The sequence below is a fragment of the Macrobrachium nipponense genome, chromosome 21 (genome assembly GCF_015104395.2).
Source record: "Macrobrachium nipponense isolate FS-2020 chromosome 21, ASM1510439v2, whole genome shotgun sequence".
Classification (NCBI taxonomy): Eukaryota; Metazoa; Arthropoda; class Malacostraca; order Decapoda; family Palaemonidae; genus Macrobrachium; species Macrobrachium nipponense.
Genome location: NC_087212.1, coordinates 64,743,042 through 64,769,597, shown reverse-complemented (window position 1 = coordinate 64,769,597; position 26,556 = coordinate 64,743,042). Strand labels below are relative to the sequence as shown.

At 43.7% G+C, this 26,556-nt stretch overlaps 1 protein-coding gene across 5 annotated transcripts in view; it reads left to right on the top strand.

Annotated features, from left to right (window-relative positions):
• Positions 1-19,228: 19,228 nt before the first annotated feature.
• LOC135198090 (arrestin domain-containing protein 1-like) overlaps positions 19,229-26,556 on the top strand; it is a 278,270-nt gene continuing 270,942 nt past the window's right edge. For 3 of the 5 annotated variants that reach the window (XM_064225523.1, XM_064225522.1, XM_064225518.1), the window contains exon 1: positions 19,229-19,353. The gene's annotated coding sequence lies outside the window, so the exon portion shown is untranslated. Of the gene's footprint in view, positions 19,527-26,556 lie in introns of all 5 variants that reach the window. The other 2 variants (XM_064225519.1, XM_064225520.1) reach the window with 2 other exon arrangements.

Genomic DNA, 26,556 nt, shown 5'->3' with positions numbered 1-26,556 from the left:
TGGTTCCATGCAACGTAAAAACATCATACAAAAAAAAATGATGGGTTAGTAATAATGAATACCCAATTGTTCTATAGTGATAGAAATTCACTCTTGATGTGGTTCGGAAGTCACTTAAAGCTGTTGGTGCTGTTGCTGAATAACCACTGGTTTCGTGCAATGTAAAAACACCATACAAAAATAAAAAAAACTGATGGGTTAGTAATAATGAATAGCCAATTGTTCTATAGTGATAGAAATCCACTCTTAACGTGGTTCGGCAGTCACGTAAAGCCGTTGGTCTTTTTGCCGAATAACCACTGGTTCCATGCAACGAAAAAATACGATGCAAACAAGCATAGTGGAGCTAGTTATTGATATTTCTGCTACAGATTATCAATACATATAAAAAAATAATCTTAAATGCAACTCGTGTGACCTGGAGGGCATTCTCCATACATGGAGCACCTCAGTGGCATAGGTGGTATGGTCTTTACCAGCAACCTCAGTGGCCGCGAGTTCTATTCTCGACCATTCCATCAAGGGGTCAGAGATGTGTGTTTCTGGTGATAGAAATTGACTCTCGACATGGTTCGGAAGTCTCACAAAGCCGTTGGTCCTGTTGCTGAATAACCACCACTGGTTCCATGCAGCGTAAAAACACTACAAATCATTCTCCATACAAGTAACAAATATTTGTTCAGACATGTAATACAGACCCTCGGTCCTTTACATAGGGATGTACTTACAGCACCAGCTGGACTAGTCATAAGGTTTCTAACAAGGTAGTTCAGTAGTAACTGCTTGTCCGATGGTCGGGAGTCCTGCCCAACTGGAGGTAAACATTCCACTTTGCTTTCGGCCGCTATCGGATGAAAACATGTTGTTCACCTATCTGCCCGCCATCGTCGTGAGACTTTCTCGGCTTCGATTGCGAAGCTGTCCTGTTTTCAAACTTTTCTCTTATTGCTGTAGTACTTGCAGTGTGCATCCGCGAAAGTACATATTGATTTTTTTTGTTGTGTTTATGACTTTGTGGTTTGCATCGAGACCATAGCCATGCAAGCCCACGAAAGTGAGAAACCCCCCGGACCCCAGCCATCCGGAGAGTATGCCCTGGTGTGGAGGGCCTTTAGGTCCTCTGATTAAGTAGACCCCCATTAATTGTGTGCTCGGTGCCGAGGGCGAGTGTTCTCGGTCCGAGCCTTGTGATATTTGTTTGCTGCGGTTGGAGGAGCAGTGGAAGCGCTATGAGAGGAGGAAGAGGGTGCGTAAAGTGGCCAAGGGGTCGTCGGAAAGCTCTCCCACGACACCTCTGGTTACGGACACGTCTTCCTCATTCCCCCCTCCTAGTCATTTCCCTCGTATGGCTCTTTCCCTTGCGGGGGACGTGTCGCGTTCCGCCTCTTCGTTCGACCTGTCGAGCGCCAAGGAAGGCCCCGCGGCACCCCAATCTAGAATTGTACTAGAGGTCGTCCATTTGCTCGGGGTGGGATCTTTATCCCCCAGGCAAGTGGGAACCCCCCCAGCTAACCCGACTGTTGCCTCCTCAGGTGTGACTGCTGCCGCAGGTGGAGACCTCCAACAGGTCTGGCGCTCGCTGAGCCTTCCGGGAACTCCCAGCATTCAGAGGCTGGTGCAACACCTGGCTGCCCCTGTGACCCATGGCCCAGTGACTTGACGACGACAACAACCATCTGTACTCCAGGGTATGCTGCGCCGCCACACCTGATGTATACACAGCACGTAATGTCGGTGACTCCATCAGCCACTGTGCAGGCCCCGATGACGTTCGTGCCGCGGGAGGAGATGGTCCCTCTGCCTGGGTTTGCTGTCCTCGCCCCAGCCCCTGACTTCAAGTGCCCGAAGAGCTCCCTGTTCGACCGCCCACCAGTTCCGATACCTGTTCCTGTTGTCTCCGTTCCTGCCCATGGTGTTGCTGCTCCCGCCGCAGGTCCCTCCAGATAGGTGCAACTGCCCCAGCTCCATCCTGGATAGAGGACATGATAGTGGTCCTGAGGAAGCTGACGAAGAAGAGGGTGTCATCGTCTGCTGCTGCCTCTTCCCCTTCGACTATCAAGGCCCCACAGCCGAGGAAGAAAAAGGTGGCCTCTCCCCAACTAAGAAGTCTCGCCCAGAGACTTCTAAGGGTCTGTCCCACTCCAGTGGGACAGTTGGATCTTCTGCTGGTCCTCCTGTTCCTTCAGGGAAGAAGAAGGCGGGGACCATACTCTTCTCCTGGTTCCAGAGGTTCTACCTCTGCACCAGGAACCGTCTCGGCCGGTTGCTCAAGAGCGTCACTGAGTGTACGGTCACCGGCAGGGTCCAGACCGCTGAGCCTGCTCGCCATCAGGACCCAGGCATGGAGCAGAAGACTGATGGGAGTCACTCAGGTGACTCTCGCCAGGCCGGCGATCACTCTCGCAGCGAGGGTTGACGTGACGGTTCCATCAGACCGATCGCGTGCTGAGGCCAGGAAGAGGTCCCCCCGGTCACCAGGCCCAGCCTCGGCTGGATCAGGTACCGTGACACATCGAAAGGACGCAGCGCGCTCTCACCGCATCAGTGGACACTACCGGTCACCCGACAGTCGCTTCCACTGGGACTGGACAGCTCGTATGACTGGTAGCAGTTCGCCTGACGCTTGGGACCATCGCTACTGTTCTCGGTTCAGCGGTTCTGCTCAAGGAGACTGCGGGACTAGACCTATATACAGCTCGGTTGCCACCGCGGGTTAACAATCGCCTGCAGTTCCCCCAGCCCACCTGCTCTGCTGGTAGGCAGGGCGGGAGCGTCGGGTCTTCTTCACCTGTCCCTTGAACCTCCTCGGGCTACAATGGGAGGAGCGAGGCGACCAGGGGTGACCGTGAGGAGCGCGCTCCACATGGTCCCGCCACAAGAGCCTACGAGCCTGGCTTGGTCCTGGGACTGAGCAGGTCGTACGCGCAAGTGGTTGGAGGAGACCATGAGGGGTCTGACAGGGTTCCTCCTTCTGAAGGAGGAGGATCTCGAGAGGTGATCGGCCTGGATGGATCTGACAGTCCATCGCTGCAGGACGCCATCACTCCCGAGATCCAGAGGTCTTTCGCGGAGGTCATTGCATTGATTCGTCAGCACAACGACCCCGGGGAAGGATTGGTGCTTCCTCCCTCCATCGAGGTTGGAGTCGTTCTGGGGTCCTAAGAAGGAACCCAGGACGACGGTGGGTTTGCCCTGGTCTTCCTTGGCCGATAGTGTGCTGGGCCAAGTTGACTATCTCGTCTCCGAACAGGAGGGCTCTCTTAGGTCCGGCAGGTCGGACAAGCTGCTTCCCCCTCCTTTACCCCGTCAGCGCTGATTCTACGTGCCATCGGTAGACCCGTTGCCGACCAAGCATGTTAACCCAGAGATAGCTAGGCTAACTCTGGGGGTGCCTCTCCATCACCTGCTGGCTGAGAACCTCTGGTTCTCACAGCAAGAGGCATCGGCCCTGGAAGCGACTGCCATGGCAGCCTTCCAAGCAGTCTCCTGGCTGGACCTGTGGTCCCTTACGGTGTCCAGAGTCGCAGCCTCCTCAGGACCCATCTCTCCCGAAGGAGACCGCGTTCGGGAAACTGTGTCAGTCTGGAGGTAGAGCTATCTCCTACCTCGCCCACCAGACGGCCAACCTGTGGGCCTACCTGGTCCTGAGATGTCGAGACACAGTTTGCTCGGGTGACCAGGGCAGCCGGTCGTGAGGTAACGGGTCTGCGAAACAGACCTTTGCTGGGTTCCACCTCTCTCTTCCCCAGAGAGACAGTGGATGCTTCGGTGGAACAGGCAGTCTTGAAGGCTTCTAGGCAGCCTCGAGCACCTGCGGCCAAGCCTCGAGGCTTGGCTAGCTCTTCCTCTGCCACCAAGACATCAGCTGCGTCGAGGTCGAGAGGGAAGACCCAGCCTTCGACTTCTGCTTCGAGGAACGAGCGTCAGCCCTCCCAGACCTCCTACTCCTGTGGAGGTCCTGCCAAGCAGAAGTCGAAGGGGCAACGCTAGGGACAGCGTTCCCCCTCACCTGCTGCCGGAAGTGGGGGGATGCCTGGCGGGCCAATGGGCAACTTGGCAGCGCCACGGAGCCGAGACATGGGTAGTGGATGTCCTTCAGGAGGGATATCTGCTACCCTTCGAGTTGCGGCCACCCCTCACTTCGCACCCGATCCACCTTCAGACATACGTTCCCGGTTCTGCCAGGGACGTAGCACTTCAGGAAGAAGTCAAGGCCGTGCTGAGCAAGCGAGCTGTGGAGATCGTACAAGATCAGTCACCTGGCTTCTACAGTTGACTCTTCCTAGTGGAGAAGTCATCGGGGGCTGGCGACCGCAGTGATAGATATCTCTCCTTTGAACCGATTCGTTCACCAGACTCGGTTCACGATGGTAACAGCACGTTTAGTGCTTGATTCTATCAGGGAGAACAACTTCATGCTTGCGGTAGACCTGAAGGATGCGTATTTCCAAATACCCATCCATCAATCCTCCAGGAAGTACCTCTGCTTCATCCTCGATGGGACAGTGTACCAGTTCAGGGCACTTTGTTTCTGTCTCTCAACCGCCCCACAGGTGTTCACGCGAGTGTTCATTCGGTCGGGATAAGTCTTGAGGTATCTCGACAATTGGCTGGTCCTGGCGAGCTCCCGCTCGCAGTTGCTGCAGGACAGGGATCGACTCTTCAAATTCTGCCGCGATCTGGGGATCGTGGTGAACTTCGAAAAGTCAGATTTCGAGCCCAAGCAGAGGATGAAGTACCTGGGCATGCTAATTGACAAGGTAGCAGCACAAGTCTTCCCCGCAGACTCGCGGATCAGCAGAGTCAGCTCAGCAGTGGCAAGTCGTGATTGGTCACTGGAGAAGTTAGTCCCTCACAGGCGTCTTCACCTGTGGTCTCTTCAGCAGACTAAAGGAGTGTTGGTCACAGGCATGGGATCCACGGTCCTTCCTCGTTCCTCTCATGGAGGAAGTAAGGGAGAACCTGGCCTGGTGGCTAGACGACAGGAACCTCGTAACAAGAGTGCCCCTGGGCACTCCCCCTCCTGAGATGTTGCTGATCTCAGACGCATCGACCGAGGGTTGGGGCGCACACCTGGAAGAGTTGCTGGTTGCAGGCGTATGGAACCACCACGACAACCAACTTCACATCAACGTCCTGGAAATCAAGGCTGCGTTCCTTGCACTCCAAGAGTTCCGAGAAGTGGTCAGTCTTCTGTGGTTGGTGTCATGGACGGGGTCTCTATTCACTCAGAGCCACTCTTCAGCAGGTAGCAGATTTCCTTGTCTTTCTTCACCGAGAGAAGCTCCTCTCCGTCCTGGCCCTAGTCCTTAAACTGCGAGGAGTCGACCTTTCCACTTCCATGGAAATTTCACTTCTAATGAAGAGCTTCGAGAAGTCTTGTCCACCCAAGGAACTCAGGCCCCCAGGGTGGGATGTGACTCTCATACTTAGGAGCCTGACTCGCAGACCCTTCGAGCCACTCCGAGTCGTCAGACAGGGATCTGACCCTCAAGACCGTCTTTCTGCTGGCCCTAGCATCGGCGAAGAGAATAGGAGAACTTCATGGTCTTTCCTTCGATGTTAAGCACTCGAGGGGATGGGGATCAGTCACGCTCTATTTCGTCCCGGACTTCGTAGTGAAGACTCAGAATCCTTCGGTCCCCGATGACAGGTTCGAGCCCTCCACGATCCCCTTCCTGAAAGACTTCACCAACAATGACGCGGATGAAATGCTGCTTTGTCCTGTGTGGGTGCTACGGCGCTACCTGAAGAGAACTCGTCACCTCAGACCTGAGTGTCGACACTTCTTCGTTAGCACTGGGGTTACCAAGAAAGAAGTGTCCAAGAACACTATTTCTTTCTGGCTTCGTGAGGTAATCTGGAAGGCATACGCTTCAGGCAGGAGTGCCGAAACCAGTACCCCACGTCCGAGAGCCCAAGAAGTCGGAGGTATTGGGCCAACCAGATCACCTTCACCTCTTCTACCTCCAGGATATTGCCCACAGGTCCTTGGACACTTTTTCCTTGGGACCCGTGGTGGCTGCTCAACAGGTTGTGTAGCTTACCTAGCTCCCTTACCGGACAAAGTAGCATCTTGTCCTTGTGAGACTGCATGAATGGAAGAGTGAATTAGTGTGTGACTGGCTTCTCTTCCTCCTCTTTTTCTTCCCTCTCCCTGCGGGCTGAGGGTGGCGGTCGTCACCACGCTGGGCAGGATGATTGATGCAGGTAAGCTATGTAACCGAGCTCCATTCTATCCCTTTCATTAGGGATGGAAGCGTTTATCTGCCACTTCCCTAACAAGGGGGGAAGTAGACGCCAACGAGAAACATACCCAAGACTATATTGGCTCTTGCGTAGGAACTAGTTCTTGCTTGCTATTCATAAGAAGCACGCTGGCCTCCCTCTTATGAATTTGGTCCAGAGGTCTGACCACTGATCCTGCAGGCACACTCCGATCAGTTGGGCAGAGGCTAGGCTCCCTCTCTTTGCTCTTACGACCAGGTAGGGAACCCAGGTCGGACGAACACCAGTCTGTTCACAAGACTCAGATTCCACCCACCAATTAGTGAGTCTTCCCTATGTAAGGGACCGAGGGTTTGTATTAGGTGTCGGAACAAATCACAATTTTGAAGTAAATTGTATTTTTCCTAACTATACAAACCTGAGGTCCTTTACTCACAGTTCCACCTCATGCCACCCCTCACTCTGTTTATGGGCCTAAAGCAAAGTGGAATGTTTACCTCCAGTAGGGCGGGACTCCCGACCATCGGACAAGTAGTTACTACCGAACTACCTTGTTAGAAATCTTACGACCGGTCCAGCTGGCGTTGTAAGTAAATCTGTGTAAAGGACCTCAGGTTTGTATAGTTAGGAAAAATACAATTTACTTCAAAATTTCGATTTTGTTGCAAAAATTCAGCTGAATTTGACAACTTTTACAAAATGATGTCATGCATATTCCATCTCTAGTTTCCGAAGATGCTCGTGGTTAAAGTGAAGAAGTGACGTCAGTTGAGTGGTGGGAGAAAGTTTATCTCCAGTAACAGATCTCTGTATGGGGAAAGTGCCGTCAGGACACCTCATTCGATGTAATGTAGGCATTACTCAAGGTTCTTTGCGGCGTCCTTTGGCCCCTATCTGCAACTACTTTCACTCCTTTTACTGCACCTTCGTTTAATATTCTCATTCTTCCATCTTACTGTCCACCCTCTCCTAACAATTGTTCCACAGTGCAACTGCGAGGTTTTCCTCCTTTAACACCTTTCAAACATTTTACTGCCAATTTCCGTTTCGGCGCTGAATGACTAATTGCCTTGCCCCAATGTTTGGCTTAATGCCAAAAATCTATATAAATCAAAATCTGGTAACAGACTTCAAAGAGAATGATTGAACCAGTCAAAATAGGGAATCTCAGAGAATTTTGCATGTTCCCCTTAGTGTTATTTATAAGAAATATTAAACATGAAAGTAACAAATTAAGGTTAATTTCTAAAGGAAAGAGACAAGTAATCCTTAATTTGTCTTAAAATTGTCACACTTGTTTAACCCAAAGGAATTTGACAAATAGCCCCGCATGATATATGCTCAAACTGTATCATAACGCTGTTGGATAAACATTCTACATTTTTGTGTGAATATTCAAACTGTAGTCGACAACAGATATTAAGATCTTAGAAACAAAATTATCAGAATGTTATAATTTTCAACTGGGCCAACTACAAAATATTTTTAACTAGTTGTAATTCAATCGATAGAATCTAAATTCACCATTAATAAAGAAATAGTATCTCCGGGGCCAGACTTGTGGGAGCCTAATAAACTGGATCAGGGTTTTGGTTAATTGACTCATAATACGAAATGTAAATATTTTTCTCGGCTGATTTAAAGACCACATTCTGACCAAAATTTTGGTGTTAAACATTGAAAAGGACATCAAAGTCAGCATTCCAGTAATGGATTGGAACATAAAATTCTGGCAAAAGGCCAAATGCTGGAACCTATGAGGTTATTCAGTGTTGAAAGGGAAACTGAGAGGAATGGGCCTTCAAGGTGTAACAGGAGGAAACCCTTGCAGTTGCACGTATGAAGCAATTGTTAAGAGTTGGAAAGTATGCTAGAAGAAAGAGAATATGAACGGAGGTACCTACAATGATAAGAATGAATGCTGCTAGGGCTACTGCAAAGAACCTTCAGTAGTGCCTACGGTGCACCACGTAAAATGCACTGACGGCACTACCAACTACAGGGAACATTCTAGGTATGAAAAATCTACAGAAGCAATAACAAAATATTTCAAAGCTAGTTTGGGGAAAGAAACAATTATAACTACCACATACTAATAGTAATGATCAATTGTAGTCGGAATTATCAATAAAATTACAAGTTTCTATTTGCTTCTAAATTGGACATCACAAAAATAACCAGTGAGATTAACTGACACGACTATGTGGACATCAAAAGAAATTTCAAGCAAAGAAGAGAGAGGGATACATAATTTCATAATATAAACATTTCTTTTGTAACGTATAAACGGAACTGATGAGAAATCTATAGGATCAGAGGGTAAGAAAATAGTAGTTGAGGTGGGGAAGTTTGTGAAAATTTGTCACATTTGAAAGCTAGAAAAAAAACTAAAAACTATTAAAAGAATAACCTGCTTTCCTTTAAGGCCTGTCCACACGACCGGGCCTGATCGGCGTGCTCCGGGGTTGACGGGCAAATTCTGGCGGACTTATCCGTGAATGTCGTCCACACGGGTGAGGCGATGGAGAGGTGGACGCAGGGTTCCCAGACGTACGATAATTATCGTACAAGTACGATAATTTGACCCTCTGTACGATAACGAGCGTACGATATACGATAATTCGCGATATATGTAAGATAATTACTGGAAATGTACGATAATTTGAACCTTTTCGTCAACTTATAGGAATTTAGAAGATTCAATGCTATAAGGCACCCAAAGGTTATTCGCCGCCTAAAAATAAGTAAAACTTAAAAGGAGCAGAAGACAAAAAGGAAGATATGGAAAGGTAACAGACAAATATGTATCTCTCTCTTTCCTTTGATGGTGATGATAAGGATGATGAATAAGGAAGGCAGTGAAGCCATTTTTTTCCTGTATACATATTTTTCGTTTTTATTGTTATTACAGTGTGATGATAAAGAACAATTAGCGAGTCCTTCATAAACAGTATAGTACTGATCTTTTAGTTTCGTTTTCATTGATGATAATACTGATGATTATTAACAGTGATCTTTTTGTCGTATTTTTCCATTTCATTTTCATTGATGTAATACTGATGATTAGTAATGGCTATCAGTAAAGAATTAAAAGTAAACAATTATATGATTTTGCTGCATGTATTTTTTTCTTTTTTGTAATGGGGTTGTAATGTGATGTTTAAGAACAATTGGCAATTTTCTTAAAGCAATACTCATGTTAGTTGTGATTTTTTTCTTTTTTAAAGTTTACATTGGTGATATAGAATGACAGTAACAATCACTGAAGTACTAAATAGGCTACTTTGTACAGCCTACAGAAAAGTTATCTTTTTGTTCTATTTTTTTTCATTATTAGCAATAAATAGAAATGACATCACAATTTTTCTATTTAGCCTTACATTAATAGATATAAAGATATATTGCTGTAGATGAAATACAGCTATATTATAATATGAAAAATGTACGATAATTCTAATCAAAATACGATAATTTGAAGAGGTTTGGTACGATAATTTGGTCTGATACACCTGGGAACCCTGGCCGTGGACGTGCCCGACGATGCCAGTAATGTGTTCAGTGCGGTACGATAAGCATGGTGCCTACCGCAAAGAAGAAGATAGTGTAGCATGATAATTGCTTTGTGTGTGATGAAAAAGAAGAGAATATGGTGCAAAGAATGGCTCAGTAAATAAATGTATATGGTTAACGTACGTCTGCCAGGGTCGAAGCTCAAGCCATCGGGCACCACCATGGTGATTTTGCTACAAGACCCATCGGGCAATTTGACGGTTTGCCCGTCAAGTGTGCCCGTTAGAGGAGAAGTCCGCCGATCAGGCCCGATCGTGTGGATAGGCCTTTAGGAATTTCTTCACCAATGTGCTATGTAATATTTGCTCAATGCTATAGCCACAGATAGGAGTAAAGAATACGAAAGAGGAAAAATATCGATGCTAACATTGATAAAAAATTTAATCTGTAGCACGGTAAAATATACCACATCCTGTGTAACATTTTGAGCAATGTGAACTAGAGTAACCAAAGATAAGATAGTGCGTTATCTCCTTTCAACACCGAATTTAAAACAATGAAATTAAAACCCATCAGCTACGTGATAATAATAATAATAATAATAATAATAATATAATAATAATAATAATAATAATAATAATAATATGCTTTATTTCAGTTCAGGGCCATATACATGGAATATACAAAATACATGAGACAACATGATAAAAAAAATTAATAATCGGCACTTATCCACAATATAGATGAGGTAGCATAAAAGCTAGTAATCATAGTACTGGTAATAACAGTAATAATATTGGTGAGAAAAAAAATGCATTGAGAGTAATAACAGTTAGTGCACATATATAACTTAAATTTCAACTAAGATAGTAATCACAGTAATAATGAAAAATTAAAATATCAGCAATAAATGTAATAATGACAAAATCTGGAGATGACATCTTGCCAATAAAGAGATTAGGTTCTTTAGGGGACAAATGCCTCATTTTTCCATCTTTCCCACAATTTAGATCTTCTTGCTTCACTCCTTAGGATGCTATGTATGAGCGAGTTGCTGCTGTTTCTCACTCGGGTTACAAGACTGGGCATTGTTCGTCTAACAATGATTTTTAAATTGTCCAGGTGGTTTTCTATGAACATCTGTGTGGCGGAGTGGTAGCGGGGAGTGTTTGTGAGGCGTCTCAGAATGTCATTGTGCACAACAGTGATACGTCTCATTGTCTCTCGGGTATAGTTCGTCCAGAGGGAACACCCATAGATACTGTAGCAGTACGAGCGGAAGAGCAGCAGTTTCACGTCTCGGTGACAGAAGGCAAACCTCCTTGCAATCATGTTGCCAGCTGCACATAGTTTACGACGCCTCTGTTCAATGTCTGCCGTATCTTTTAGGTCGTCGGTGATAATGTGACCCAAATACGGAAATTCGTGCACAAATTCCAGCCGATGGTTTCCGAGGAAAATTTGTGGTTCTGCAATATGCTTAAGCGATCTCGGGAGCAGCGACATGCACTGGGTCTTGGTTTCGTTGTAGATTATATCAAATTCCTCTGCATATTGACGGCAAATGTCGATGAGTCGTTAGAGACCTTGCACTGATGGGGAAATCAGAACCATATCGTCGGCGTAATAGAGGTTGTTTATAGTTGTTTCATTGACGGTGCATCCGATTGGGAGCGAGTCCAGTTTGACATTCGAGGAATCTGTGTACGTATTAAACAGGTATGGAGAGAGAATGCCCCCTTGCCGAAGCCCGTTTAGGGAGCCGAAGGTGTACGATAATACGTACCCCATTTGACACAGAATTGCTGTGTGGAGAACCACCAATGTAAAATGCCAATTAGATACAGGGGTGTGCTCCTTTTATGCAGCTTCTGGAAGAGCTTCAGGTAGTTTACTCTGCCAAATGCTTTTGTCACATCTACAAAACAAAGGAAAACAGGAGGGGCTAATGATTGGTAGTAGTTCAGCAATTCTTTCAGTATGTAGATGCAGGTGTCGGTTGAGTTGTTTGCTTTAAACCCGAACTGGTTGTCAGTGGTGTGTAGAAAGGGGAGAAGTTTCACTAGAAGAACCGACTCAAGTATCTTCGATGCGATCGTTGTGATTGCAATCGGCCGGTAGTTGCCAGGGTCAGCTGCATCCTTTAGCTTGTTTTTGATTAATGGTATCAAGTGAACTAAGAGTAGGGAGTCTGGAAGAAACCTGTGAATATGCACGCATTGAATAGGGCAGCTTGCAAAATGTAAATTATCGGACCATCAGGGTTTGAGTAATTGTAATTTCATTGAAATGTAATTAATTACAGAATTTCGTGTAATTGTAATTAAAAATTAAATTATAGTAAGTAACTGTAATCTAATTAATTACAGGAGGATATAATTTGTAATTTCACTGTAATTATAGAATGCAAGTGGTAAGGATCTGGCTCCATTAGGAGCAATAGGTTGTTATCTCCATCCTCAAGGTCATAGTCCAAGTGTTTCCTAACTAGTGCTAATAAACACTTTTTAATATGACCTCAGCTCTTCTGTCACACTTCTAGATATAAATGATGTAACCTTATCAACTCGATTTGCTCGCCTCAATACACCGTTTCCTGTACCACAGATAAGCAGCGTTTTCTATCGCACCGAAATCAGTTGTAATTGTAATGTAATTACTATTTCCAATTGTAATTGTAATTTTCTGAAAGTAATTGTAATTGTAATTCATTTCTTCAAGTGTAATTACTCCAATCCAGAATACGGGAACATGCTACGTTACTATTTGCTAAATATAATTATGATTTAAGCTATGCCATTGGCATGGACAAATAAATGTGACTGATGTGTTTAAACTTGGGTGCCACATTGTGCTTTTAGAAAGATGTCTAAATACCATACACACAAAAGGAAGGAGAATGGCGCTCACTTGATTTCTCGAAAAACGTTTTTTAAGAGGGATCAATCAGTCGCACATAATACGGAGCAAAAATTAAAAAAAAATAAAAATAAACAAATAAAAAAGTAAACTACCTAAGGACAACTTAAGCAAAGTCGAAGTATAAGTATCAGAGTTGTTGCTCTGAGGGCAAGAACGCGAGCCAACATTGTGCTGGTTTAATCTTCAACAACAACTATAGTAGTCAGCCATTACCCTCACACTATTTATTTTAGTCTGCCGAGGTTGTCCCGTTTTCTACACTCCCCCAATTACTTACTCCTTTGTGATTTTTGTTAAAAGTTATGTTCGATTAAAAATAGTTAGTCGTTAAATATAGATCGACATGAAGCCAGTCGAGGTCATGGTCGAAAACTACTCCTACCAAGGTAGTGCCAACTCTTAGTTAGAATCTATTGTGGGCTATTATTACCGTGCAAGATCATACCGCGTCAGTAAGTTACATTTTTTGCCTTGTTGCTGTAAGTCTCACGCGAGTGGTAAGGGCGCCTTTAGCAGATCATATGAGTGAAGGTTCGATTTTTATTGGTCTTGCAGCAACTGCGTCATACCTATAGTAGTGTCCATTGGCGACCTGTAAACCGATGAGTTGTATGTTGCTACACGGGGCCGACTCCATGTCCTTGCTTCAAAGCACTAGTATTATTCTTCAGACTGTTCAGGTCTAGGTGGTATTGTGTAGCTAGTGCGTAGCTATTTCTATTCATTTTACGGATATTTGTTCCTACACGGTATACAAACCCGTGTTCCTTTATATGAAGTACTTTCGGTGAAGCTGGAATTAATTCCTTATGTAAAGGACCTCAGGTTTGTATACTAGTTAGGAAAAATATAAATTTCTTTAAAAATTTGTAATTTTTATAATTTTTTTTTTTTTACTATGAATGTTCTGTTGCATTCTTCTGGGAAAAATCCTAGCCTATTGAAGATTTGGTTACAAAATACTGAAACCCACAGGCTATTGCCTATAGCCTTATGCCAAAGCTGATAGTACTGTTTAATTTAAAAAGGTCATTAAAGAGTAGTTTCGTATCTAGGTTGGTTTGTAACAACTAGTTGACCATGCTTCATTTTGTCGTCGGTTGAGAACAAATTGAATGGCCTATTTTCCCATAGTACTTAGGCCATGGCCGTGATAGAGCTCAGGAACTTGGTCCCCGGGTAAAATGCCAGACACCATTTCCAGGTATTGGTTAGATTGAGATGCTCTAGTCAGGTCAGATTTGAAGTTAGTTTGGGTTTATCATCGTCAGAATTAGCGTATATGTGAAAGCAGGTTTGCTGGCCACATGTACTACTCTCCAAGAAAATAAAGGTCAAGTCGTCGATACAATTTGACTGCCAGATTATCTATTGACTAGCAGAGCAAAAAACTATGCACGGGAAATCTTCAAGTACAACTACCACCCAGTAGAAGTTTACCATACCCACAGTAACCTAAGCGTCATAATGTGGCTGTTCAGATTGACAATAGAATAGTTAGTGGGTGGGACAGATGTTATGATATTAACTTTTTGCTGGTCACACTTGAACCGTAATCCGAGGTACATCGACACGTTTAATATTACATTATTTTTTTTACAACGGACATGTAAGCGCTGATAAATTTCGTTCTTATTACTTCATAAGCCAAAAAATATTTCACGTCAGACTTGACTGTCCTCTACACTATACATTACCATGATTACGGTGCAACCAATCCATTGATACCTTTGCAAATTCATTCCAATTATTAGTAATGCATAAACCAAGGTAGCTACCAAGGCCAACAGAATGGCCTTGGTAGCTACTTAAATAAAAGATAAAGGAAATGCGAAATTAAGTTCTAACAAACTCGTACATTAAATCACTTGATTATGCAATATTTTAAAACTTTGAAAAGACTTTAATCTTCAGGTTGGCTAAAGTCTTCCACTTCGTAGACACTTACGTATTATTTCTTCAGAGTAACAGCGATTGTTGAAGAGAGTTTTACCTAAGTATTTAACTAGGGGAGCATAATGTCAACGATAACAAAAGTAAGACGTTCTTATGATTGTGACTGATTTAAAAATGAGCCAAATTTAAATGAAACTTACTCTCATTGTAATAAAGCTGTTACGAGATATGGTTGTTAATTCCTGCTATTCATTTGCAGTATATTAGTAAGTTCTTGTAACGGTCCTTTTCCGCCATCACTAAAAATTAAATTCCTTTCTTACCAGACTCTGCTCACAACCACAAGCTAAGTCCACAATCAGTGGAATAGCTCTCAAATAATATCAAGAGTACAAAAATCAATTCATGGGAAAACGAAACACCACAAAAACGCTTAAATTTGATACAAAAACATTAAGACACAAGTTATTCCTGAACCTCGGAATACATATATTAATGAAAACCAATCACCCTGAACTATTTATACAAAACAAAACACTTACCCAATGACGATAGTAAAGTAAAGATACATCCAAAAAGGGAAGGGGGTTCAGACAGGAGAAGGTATACGGAAAGCAAGAATAACCTACCAATTACAAATTAAAGGATAATACAGTTCTGATACATAAAAACAAGGATAATAAAATAACCTAGAATAAAATATCACAACAAAGTGACAGTTCTGCATAGGAATAAATTTTGGAGCTTCATGTGAAGGCAGCAGGAGGTGAGTTTCACAAAACAGATAAAGGGTGCAAGTGCAAGTAGAATAATATATTGCGTAGTGAGGTGAATGCAATAATAAAACCGGCAGCACATGGCGGAAAGTTATTGAGATGACCGATGGGCTAATATAATGCATTAAGAATTAGTTTATCTGTTGGTTGGTGAGTCTATATAATATAATGTCCACACAATACAACTATCGCCCTGCTGTCCAATGTCGTCATATATGGATACGACTGAGCCGACAATTTTGTTAAGGTCCGTATGGACTATAGAGTACCGTAGTGTTACGTGTTTCCAACAGCTGTAGCCTTAGTAAGTGAAATTGCTTTGGCAAATACAAGCATTAAATCCATGCATAAAGAAAAAACAAATACAATTTTATTTTCAGCGTTTCTATCAATATTTAACTCGTGTGTGGTGGGTAGTACATATCAAACTTTTATCATTCATTGTGGGGGGAGGTGCGCGTGACCATGTGCAACCCCCATAAATCCGCCACTGACAAAAACTATCTGGTGTAGTACCATTTAACACTGCCACTAACGGTAAAGTATTGTAATGTAATTGTATAACGTGTGCGGTTTGTATCTAATAGGCCAACTTCTAGATTCTACATGAAGATATGAAGATCAGTTATTTGATCTCGGTGGGCACTGAAATGAGTTATTTGTGTCCCTGGAACCTGTCAGCTTGTCTTTCTTATTCTTACAGTATTGTACTGCACTATCTGCACACACCAACTGTGCGTAATAATAATAATAATAATTAATAATAATAATAATAATAATAATAAAATAATAATAATAATAATAATAATAATAATTGAAAAAGAAACCCACAAATTCAATTTGTAACTTGTTTACTTCTAAGTATTTACATTTAGTTTTACTCCACAAAGTGTGTAAAAATAAATTGGAAGGAGAAGACAGTAATATAGATGATGTAGCGGGGGTATACATAATCAATTGCAATAATTGTGGAGACAGATACGTGGGGGAATCAGGTAGGGGAATAAGGACTAGAGTCCAAGAACATAGAAGGGCAGTACAGCTTAACTCTCAGGGGAGTGCTATAGCTAGACATTGTTGGGAAAATGACCATAGGATGGATTTCAAAAACAGTAGGCTTATATACAAAAGCAACAAAATTAGTCACAGGAGGGTAGTAGAAGGTGCACTTATCAGAGAGATTAAAGTAATTGAAGGAAACAAAGGTTTACCTCAGAAGATCCCATAAGCCGAGCTTTGATATTAAAAGAGGCTAAGATTGACCCTGCTGACCTGGAGATTAGGTTTCCTGCCCAACAGACTTTCGGTGACCACACCCTTACCACAAGGGTGAATCCCATTGACCATCAGCTCAGGATATCAGAGCGACAAGAGGGAATTGGCAACTCTCAAGAAAACCAGAACAGCCATCGCATAAATGACAGCACAACGAGAAGAAGTTCCAGAAGACTGCTGGGCCTTGACCCAGGCTAACATCCCAAACATCTCTTGAGAATGGGCCACAGAAGGGCCTGAAAGTACTCGAGTGTGGAGTAAAACTAAATGTAAATACTTAGAAGTAAACAAGTTACAAATTGAATTTGTGGGTTTCTTTTTCAATCTTCAGAAGAAAACTGAAAGAAGTTTTTGTTTGGTTAATAATAATAATAATAATAATAATAATAATAATAATAATAATAATAATAATAATAATAATATCCTTTATTTCAGCCCAGGCCCATATACATAGAATATACAAAATGCAGACAGTAACATACACAATCTAGATACATGAGACAACATGATAAAAAAAAAAAAATGAATAATCGGCACTTAGCCAGCCACCAAATAGCTGAGGTAGCATAAAAGCTGGTAATTATAATACTGGTAATAGTAGTAATGTTGGTGAGACTAAATATGCATTGAAAGTTATAACAGTTAGTGCACAGATTATATAACTTAAATTTCATCTAAAGACCTTGGGTGGTTACAGTAGTCAGGGTCCAGAGAACTAAATACGAAAATTGAATGTAAAAAAAAAAAAAAAAAAAAAAACTTTAACTTGATAATCACAATACCTCAATGTTATCAGCATCTTGAGGAATAGACTGGACCCATTTAAAATTGGTCCTGGGATTAAGTTAACCAAACGTTAGCGGTCTCCGCAAAACAAAGGTCCGACTTTTCTTATGCAGTAAAAGAAAAAATAGAGAGAGAGAGAGAAAAAAAAAAGCATGAAAGTATTCACAAATAACAGGATTTAATTTTAATCACCAAAACACGAGGTAAGATGGTTGAAGGAAATGGTTACAGGAGGTTCTTCACCTCAGTAACATTATTTTGGGTAACATTATGTTATATATGTATATATAGATTCGTGTGTTATTTTATTATTATGAAAGAAATTGGCATAGCAGACTATAATTTTTCCAGCCCTTTAGCAAAAGAGAATATTCATACTGAAGATGTCGGACTGACTCAGACAGTCGCAGTTGGTCTGTAGTATCTATGGCGCTAGAGGGTAAGCCAACGCCCGAAGAAAGGGGTAATTATATTTTTTATATAACCAGCATCTGCACGCCAACTTGTTGTTCAGTGAAGTTGAACTTATTCAACTGGCGATCGCAACAACAGTATTTCTCTCCGATGAACTGTATAGATATCACAATGGTAACGTAGTGTTGTTTCTTACGGTTGCAAACGAGATTCAACTTTATTTCCCAAAATGATTGACTGTTACTGCTGGTTCGGAATGCTGTATTACTATTAGTCAAGTACCGAATAAAAGACCGTATGATGGTATAGCACGGGAGTTTTGATGACGATTGAAAATACCAATTTTGATGGCACAACTGACAGAAGATTTTGCTTTTTCTCTCAACCCTTCTATGACTTTACTGCCTTATATGGCAAGCAGGGATCGTGGCGGCATAAATCAAACTCATCATTATGAATTACTGATAACATCAAATGTCGGTAAATGGTCAGTAGCAATTTGGCTGAAATAGGTATTTAGTGTTAATATGGTGAAATCTTGTCAAAGAAAGCAAAAAATATCAAATAAAACTGCCAAACATGGCAATGGTAATCTGAATTCAGGAATATTATTCATATACAGGCGAAATTCTCGAATCTGACGATAAAACCAGCCACTATAAGTTGCTCTAGTGTAAATATCCTGAGCGTGATTTTATTGTCACTACTATGCTATTCAAGTTATCCTAAAACCGTCTGATTTTTTTTGGGGGGGAGGGGGGCGGAGAAGGGACGGGGCTAAATAAAGCTTGTACGTCATACTACATTGAAAGTAGTCTTCTCTTCCATTCTTGTCCTCCATGGATTCTTGAAATCATTCTTCTGTCGGTATCTATATGTCCATTTAAGTCTCCACCCAATACAACTCTCTTTTCTTCTAGGATTAATGTTAATAGTTCATCCATCTCCTACCAAAACATTGACTTCTCTTCATCATCACATTCAGCTTGTGGGGCATAAGCATTTATCACATTTATGATCTTTGATAACATTGATTTAATCTTCATTATCCAACTACTACTACTACTTTAACCCAAACCCGGGTAGTGAGACAGGAAGGGCATCCGACTTTAAAAACCCAATGCCAGAACTATGTTTAGTCATATAGTACCTATAAATAAATAAATTTTATTGGTGCTAACTTTAACGGGATAATACTGATAATTCAAAATTGTTTACGCCAATACCACAGTCATTTGTACTCTTATTGAACTATTCATACTAAAAACAGGTATTATTCTAGGGGGCTACTTTGATGCAGAGTAACTCACTCTGCGGTAAATTTCGCCACGTAATGAGAATTATGAGACACGTCTTTCCTTTTTTAAAAAATAATAATTAGTCTCATTTTCACCTAATGTTGAAGAATCATCACGAAATTGGTGGCATCTACTGGGGATGAACGCCGGTGCGAGTGTAATGATCGCAAGAAAATACCGTCAGTGTCAGACCTCTCGTTGACCTGTATACTTTGGTGCTGTTGGTGGCTGCGGTCATTTCAATACTGGTATTTAGCGTGATTTTGACGTTGACAGCTCTTGTTTCTTTATACATAACGCACATGGTAAACGTTATGTTATCATATAAGAGTAATTTCTTTGAGCTGTCAAGTTGTCTCGTTTCAGACCCATTTAGCCTAGTAGTGTTGAAAATAGTGATATGGGGGCGGGGTTTACGAAGGTGAGCACTGTGCCAAGCCTAAGTAAAGGTTTGGAATTTCATGCTAGCTGTTAGTTTTCATACTGAATTAACCACTCGTTGCCATCAATAGTCAAAGTACACATTTAGGTTTGACTATTCATACCTGCTTACTCTGTGAAACTAGGATACAGCACAGGCCAGGGTTAGGTACCTATACTACCTACCTAGGTAGGTAGTAGGCTAGGAAAGAATTGGCTAATCATCCTACCTATGGGTAGGCTAGGTAGTGAATTAGGACTATGGGTATACTATTGGTACTAGGTAGGTACTATAGGCTATTTAGGAAGAGTTGCACACACGTCTCTGTGCTGTACCAAATTATACGTTGAGAAAGTCCATTGAGTGGGGTGGAAAACCTCTTCCCAGGTCAGGTCACGACCTCCAATGTTAAGGGAATGGGGTAAGCATCCTTGTTGAAGTAGCTATGCCTTTGGGTAGTTTGCAGAATGATGGGAACTGGTTCTAACATACCTCTGAGTGAAAGCTTAGTCCTTGTGTTCGATGATTACCTAGAGTAGTGTTACAAGGGGGTCCAGGGGTGACAAAACCCTCCTGGCCAGGTCAGGGCATGGCACCCCAAGTTAGGTTAGAAAGGTAGGGTGTGGTTAGGTCAGGATATAGCATTCTAGGAAAGATAAGGTTCGTTTTCATCGGCAGAAGCTGTCCATCATTCTCAACTTTCATTGTAGTCTAATGGAAGAAGCAATGAAGAAGTACTAGCTACCTAGCTAGTACTATTGGAAAGCGGGTATGTGTGAGCAGTCTTATGCTGATGACCTAATGCTAACTACAGTCTGAGGGAGAGTTGTTTAAAAGGTTGAGGAATGGAATACCTAAAGAGGAGAGGACCAACATTCAGCATAAGGAAATCAAAGGTTATGGTGATGGGAAATTAGGAAAAAGATAAAGTGATAAGGCAAGGGGTCTTAAGTTGTGGGAAACTTGTGGTGATGAATTCTGTACTTTGTACTGAATATAGTGCTCAGGAAAACAAAGTAGGCGTCATATGTTTTTCAATGGTCTTTGCACTATGGTCGAGTAATGTTTATCTGATTAGGTGACTGGTTTATAGATCTAGGCTAGAAACTAATTTTAATACTTTGATTTCAGTATAATTTGTAATGATTTTAATAATACCTAGTGTATCTAGTAGCTTGTCAAGAGTCTGAGTATACGGGAAATCTTAATCTGGAAGAAAACAATTGTACAGTTGACTCAATCCTTTGATTGTATTAAATTTTAGCCCTTTGTATCTCAATATAGTTAACTTAGCAGTCCTTTTTCTGTGGATAATTTTTCAGTGTAATATTTTTTTTATGACTGATAGTTTCATATTCAGATAAATTCGTCCCATTCATGTCATTAAGTTTTAAAATCATTTGCAGTTTACAAAACAGTCAAAACTCCAAGGGTGCTGTCAGTCTTAGATCTGGTTAAGATGGGCTGATTGGGTATGGAAAAGCTGCCATACCTAATTCATCAGCTTTGATTTCTTGTGACAATCATCCTCCTGGCAATGCGCATTTATGTTAGCATGTTTGATGGTACAAAATGAAATAAAGAACAGTTGTCAGAGTTGTATTAATTCTAGTAGGTCTATTTTGAAGTGGTTAAATTCTAAGCACAAAATATAAGTTGGTTTCTTCTTTTGCCAACGGCTTAAGGATGCATCTTTTGGCATTGTTTCATAATGGTGTTTTTACTGGTGATAGGTTTGGTGGTCTGCAATATAAGAGTTTTTTTTATTTTTTTTATTTATTTATTTATTTTTTTGAATCAAGACCACCAAGATAGAAGGCCTGTTCGATGTTTTGTGACGTAAGCAAGGGTGGTCCGAGCTGCTAGCACTGACTACACTGCCAGACGAAAGAAATTTAAACAAACCATTGCCAACTCTCATCATTTTTGGTCTGCCAGTTATTAATTTACTTATTTTCTTGTCTACACTAATTAGTGTACACCAAATGATACTTACTCGAAACACAAGTTATAAGATTAACATAAAATGCTGAACCAAAACAATGTTTAGTTACAAAACAGTGTCTACCAAAGAACAAACAGCAATGCACAGGTTTACATCACAAAACAAACATGGTTCTTTCTACTATATGTGAATGAAATAATTCTCTCCTACATACAGTCCTTATTTGGTATTTAAATTTTCTAACTTTCTCTTTGGCTACAATAGTTATTTTCTTGAACAACAATTATTCAATGAAACGTTAGTAGAAACTCATATTGTTAATTTTTCTATGTTTTTCTGTACTATGACCTTCATTACTTATTGAGAAGCTTATCTATTATTTACCCTTTGACATTTAAAAGTTGAAATTCATGACTGTCGGCCAAATGTAAAATTTTGACATTTGCATTCTGAATAAAAAGAGAGTGATTTTTCCCAATACAGGCAGTCCCCGGGTTACGATGGGGGTTCCGTTCTTGAGACGCGTTGTAAGCCGGAACGACGTCAGAAAAATGTATTAAACTAATAAAAAAAGTTATGAAAACCTTACTTGTAATCCTTTGGGTACACTACATGTAGTTCCTGACGTTTTATGTACAATCTGGAGTTGTTTTCATCCAAAAAATGGTGGTTCTAGAAGGTAAAAGTACACAATTAGTACAAAATACTACACAGTCCTGAATGCAATATGTAAAGTAGAGTATATCAAAAGTAAAAGAGTGAATGTACGTATGTATAATTCCTTACTTTTAGTATAAAGTTGTCGTGCTATGTAACCCTGGACAAAGTTTTTTGTGGCCACATGGCCCTACATCATTCAGGGGTTGTGGGATTCTGGAATGTAAAAAAAAAATATATTAATAGTATTGTAGTCCTCTATGCAATAAAGTATACTACGTATTACAGTAGTACATATACCCTACAGTGGTTTATAAGATATAACATGTATAAAACTTAGTTAGGAATTCCTTACATACTTACCAACCTTATTGAGTCTCAAAGCTGTTAGCTAGGTTGTGGGAGATGGAGATAGTATGCATGTTTAGGGAGCCTGCAATGATAAGGATAATTACAGGGCAGTATGTATGTGTATGTACAGTAATAGAAGTTCTATATTATTTCAGGTATTTCAGAAAGCTATGTTTAGTACTAGGTACAGTAAAAACTAAAAAAAAGATGAATTCCATAAATAATTTCAGTGTGCTTTTTACAGATGACAGGCTAGGATGAGGGAGCTTTAAAAGGTGATGGGCAGCCTGGAATGATATAGAATATTAAAGGACAGTATGTAACCACTCAAGTACAAAATGTACTGTTACATAATTAACAATTGTTCCGACACGGCATACAAACCTTCGGTCCTTTTACAATAGGAAGGTACTAGCGGCAGCTGGATAGGTCGTAAGCTTTCGAACAAGGGGTTCGGTAGTTAACTGCTTGTCCGACAGGCGCGCGCGCGCAACTGGTAGGTAAACAAATCTCTTTTGCTTTCGGCCTGCTGGCGTGTGGACGTGTATCATCGCTCTCTGCCCGCTTCATCGTCGTTGCTTTCGCATGATTGTGTTTTTCTTTTTCTATTTATCTAGTGAAACTGAATTGTAAGTACAATCATTTCATATTTATTCCCATTGAATTCAATTGTGAATTAAAGGATCTTGGTTTCACCACGCCCTCCGATTACCCGAGTGCCGGGACTGAAGGGCGTAAGTGCGGGAATTCATTTTCCCAGAAATGATCCTCGTATTGTGTATGCTCGGTGCCGAGGGCGGGAGCGCTCGCTCCGAGCGTATATTTGGGTTGGAAAAACTTATTCAGTATGGAAGTGGAATCGCAAGTACAGTATTCTTTTTCATTTTCATATATTATTTTGATTGTAGCAATACTCATTTTGGATCAGTTTCCGAGCTTACCCGGAAATTGATCCTTTCCCCTTTTTATTTTGAATGAAGTGAAATCGCAAGTGCAGTTCTTTTTCATTTTCATTTTTTATTGAGATTGCATTGTTTACTGGGATCAATGTTTCCGCTATTTCCCGGGAATTGATCCTTCCCCTTTTTATTTGTATGAAGTGGAAATCGCAAGCGCAGTATTCTTTTCATTTTCATATATTTTTTGATTGCATCAATTCATTATGGATCAAGGTTTCCATAAACCTTGATCCATAAAGGTAAGGAATGGATCCTTTTTACCCTTGCGCTCGGTACCGAGGGCGCAAATGCGCTCGATCCGAGCCCCCTTATTCATTGTGAAGTGAATCGTAATGCAAGATGCGGATTTTCATTTTTATTCCTTATTATTGAATTTGCATCAATATTTATTTGGTTCAAGTTCCGCTCAGTCAGGGAATTGATCCTTATGCCCTTGCTTTCGGGCCGATGGCACGATTGCTCTCGGGCTCTTAATATTGTTGTTGGGTACATGGGTACTGTGCGGGGTGGGGGACGAGAACCCCCACCCGCTCAGCTCCCACAGATGGCCCTTCCCCTTGGGGGGGGGAGGTTATCGGCGTTCTTCTCCTCGCCCGATCCGTCGACGGCGCGTGGGGAGGGCGCTCGGTGCCCGATGTACAATTGTTTATTAGGGGTCTTCCACTCGTTCGGAGAGGGGCTCACCCCCTCCCCCCCGGCGAGGGGACTTCCCCCCCCACTAATCGCTACTACTGTTATTTCCGCAGGTGCTACTGCACGAGGGTGGACCTTGGTGAGGTATGGGCGTCCTTCCATTTGCCAGTGGGAGTGCTAGTGTCCAGAGGCTGCGGTTCTATGTCTGGGCCTACTGCGGTCACCCATGGAGTGGTGACCACGCAACCAGGTGACGACGTCCCTCCTCACCTGGTGTACTCGCCTCACGTGGTAACAGTCTTGCCTACAGCCGCTGTGAAGTGCCGTTCGCCGTACCGAGAGGGGGAGGCGTGCCGCCCGCCGATCGTGGTTGCCGCGCTGCAGCGACCACACTTCCGCTGCCCTAGAGCTCGCCACCCCTGGACCTGCCGCCGGTACCAGGATGTTGCTGGCTGCTGCTCCACTTCCTGTGTTTTCCGGTGCTACCTGCCGTACCTGCCGCTGGCTGTCCCTACCGATGCTTGTGCTGGCTTGTGCCTGCGGTTTCCTGAGATGCCCATACCTGCTGATGTCGTCCCGGTTCGTGGTGGTCGGTACTACCCCAGACTTTGGTCTGTCTGTACAGGTGCGTCGGGCCCTGTGGCTTCGGCTACAGCAGCCCCGGCTCCGCCCTGGATAGCAGATCTTACGTCTGTCCTGAGGAAGCTGACGAAGAAGAGGAGGAAGGTGTCGTCGTCGTCGTCTTCATCTCTTTTCATCGTCGTCGGCTGCCGCCTCTTCCCCTTCGACTTCTAAGGCTTCACAGCGAGGAAGAAGAAGGTTGCCTCCTCCCTCCTAAGAAGTCTCCCTCGGGAGCTTCTCGGGACCCCCGTCTCACTCGGTGGACGGGAGGGTTCCTTCCGCTGGTCCTCCTGCTCCTTCGAGCGGGGCCCGTCTCTTCTTCCGCAAGGAAGAAGACTACTACGTGGGGACCAGAGGGGTACCGGCTAACACCGGTACTTCCTCGCCTGGTGTCAGTGGTTCTGCCACTGCATCAGGGTCCGTCTCGGCCTCTCGTTCGCGGGAGGTACCGAGTGTACGGTCGTCTACCAGCGACCGTGCAGCCAGGAACCAGACCTCTGAGTCCGCTCAGCGTCAGGTTCACGGCACGGGGCGGAAGACTGGTGACAGCCGCTCATGCGACTCTCACCAGACCAGCTCTCACTCTCGCGGCGAACAGCTGGCTACCCGGGGACGTGACGGTCCACGACGACCACGGGCTGAGGCTGGGAAGAGGTCTCCCGTTTCGCCGGTGCCAGCCATGGCTGGAACCAGCGACGTGACGTGCCGTGAGGACAAGCACCGGTCTCACTTGTGACAGTGGAGCCTGCAGGTCGCCTGACCGTCGCTCTCACAGAAAGCGACCGGGTACGGCAACCAGCACCAGCTCTTCTGACACTCGAGATCGGGGACCGCTGTGCTCAGTCCAGCGTTCTCCACAGCGAGACGGTTCGACCAGGCCTGCAGCTCGATCGCCACCGCGGGTTGACGATCGCCTGCAGCCCTCCAAGCCTGCTGGTTCTGCCAGCGAGCAACGAGGGAGCGTCAGGTCTGCCTCTCCCGTACCTTCAACCTCCTCAGGTTACACCGGGAGGAGCGAGGTAAGTTGTATTGAGGATTGATCGTGAGGGGTGCGCCCCTCATGATCCCACCACGACGCCCTACGTGCCAGGCACGGTTCTTGGACCGGCCAGGACGTATGCGCAAGTGGATGGGGAAGGACCGAGGAGAGGGCTGTCGCTGTTCCCCCTTCTTAGGAGGAAGGTTCTCGGAATATGCTCTTGTTCGAAGGGCTTAACGGTCCCACTCTGCAAGATGCTGTGACTTCCGAGATCCAGAGGAACTTTGCCGAGGTTACGGCGCTGATTCGTCAGCACAATGACCTCGGGGAAGGATCGCCGCTTCCACCAGCAGAGCCACGTATCGGCTCGAGTCGTTTTGGGGCCCGAGAGGGAACCCAAATCGACGGTGGGTCTGCCGCGATCGGAGCTTGCCGACTGTGTTGAACCAGGTAGTTCCTCTCGTCTCCGGACAAGAAGGCTCTCTCAGTTCTGGCCGGTCGAACAAGCTACTTCACCTCCTCTACTGCGACAGAGGCGTTTCTACGTGTCTTCGGACACCGTATTTAAATACCCCTTCGGTCCTCCTGAGGTTTCGACCTCGACGAGGACTGGAATGAGTCGGAGCCGGTATCGGCTCTCTCCTGTCAGGTGTCGATCAGCCCCACCCAGACGACGTTCACAGTGGCGGCAGACACTTACCTACAGTATGAGTTCGTAACCCTCCTCGGGAAAACGTTTTCTCCTGACGATACGTTTTCCCAGGCTCTGAGAGGCCATCGCCGTAAGGCGATGGCTGCGCCTTTTCCTTCTCCAACTGCTAGTTCCGCTGGGAAGGCGAGCCAGTATCCAATTCCTCCCCCATTCCCTCTCTCCTTACGGCTACG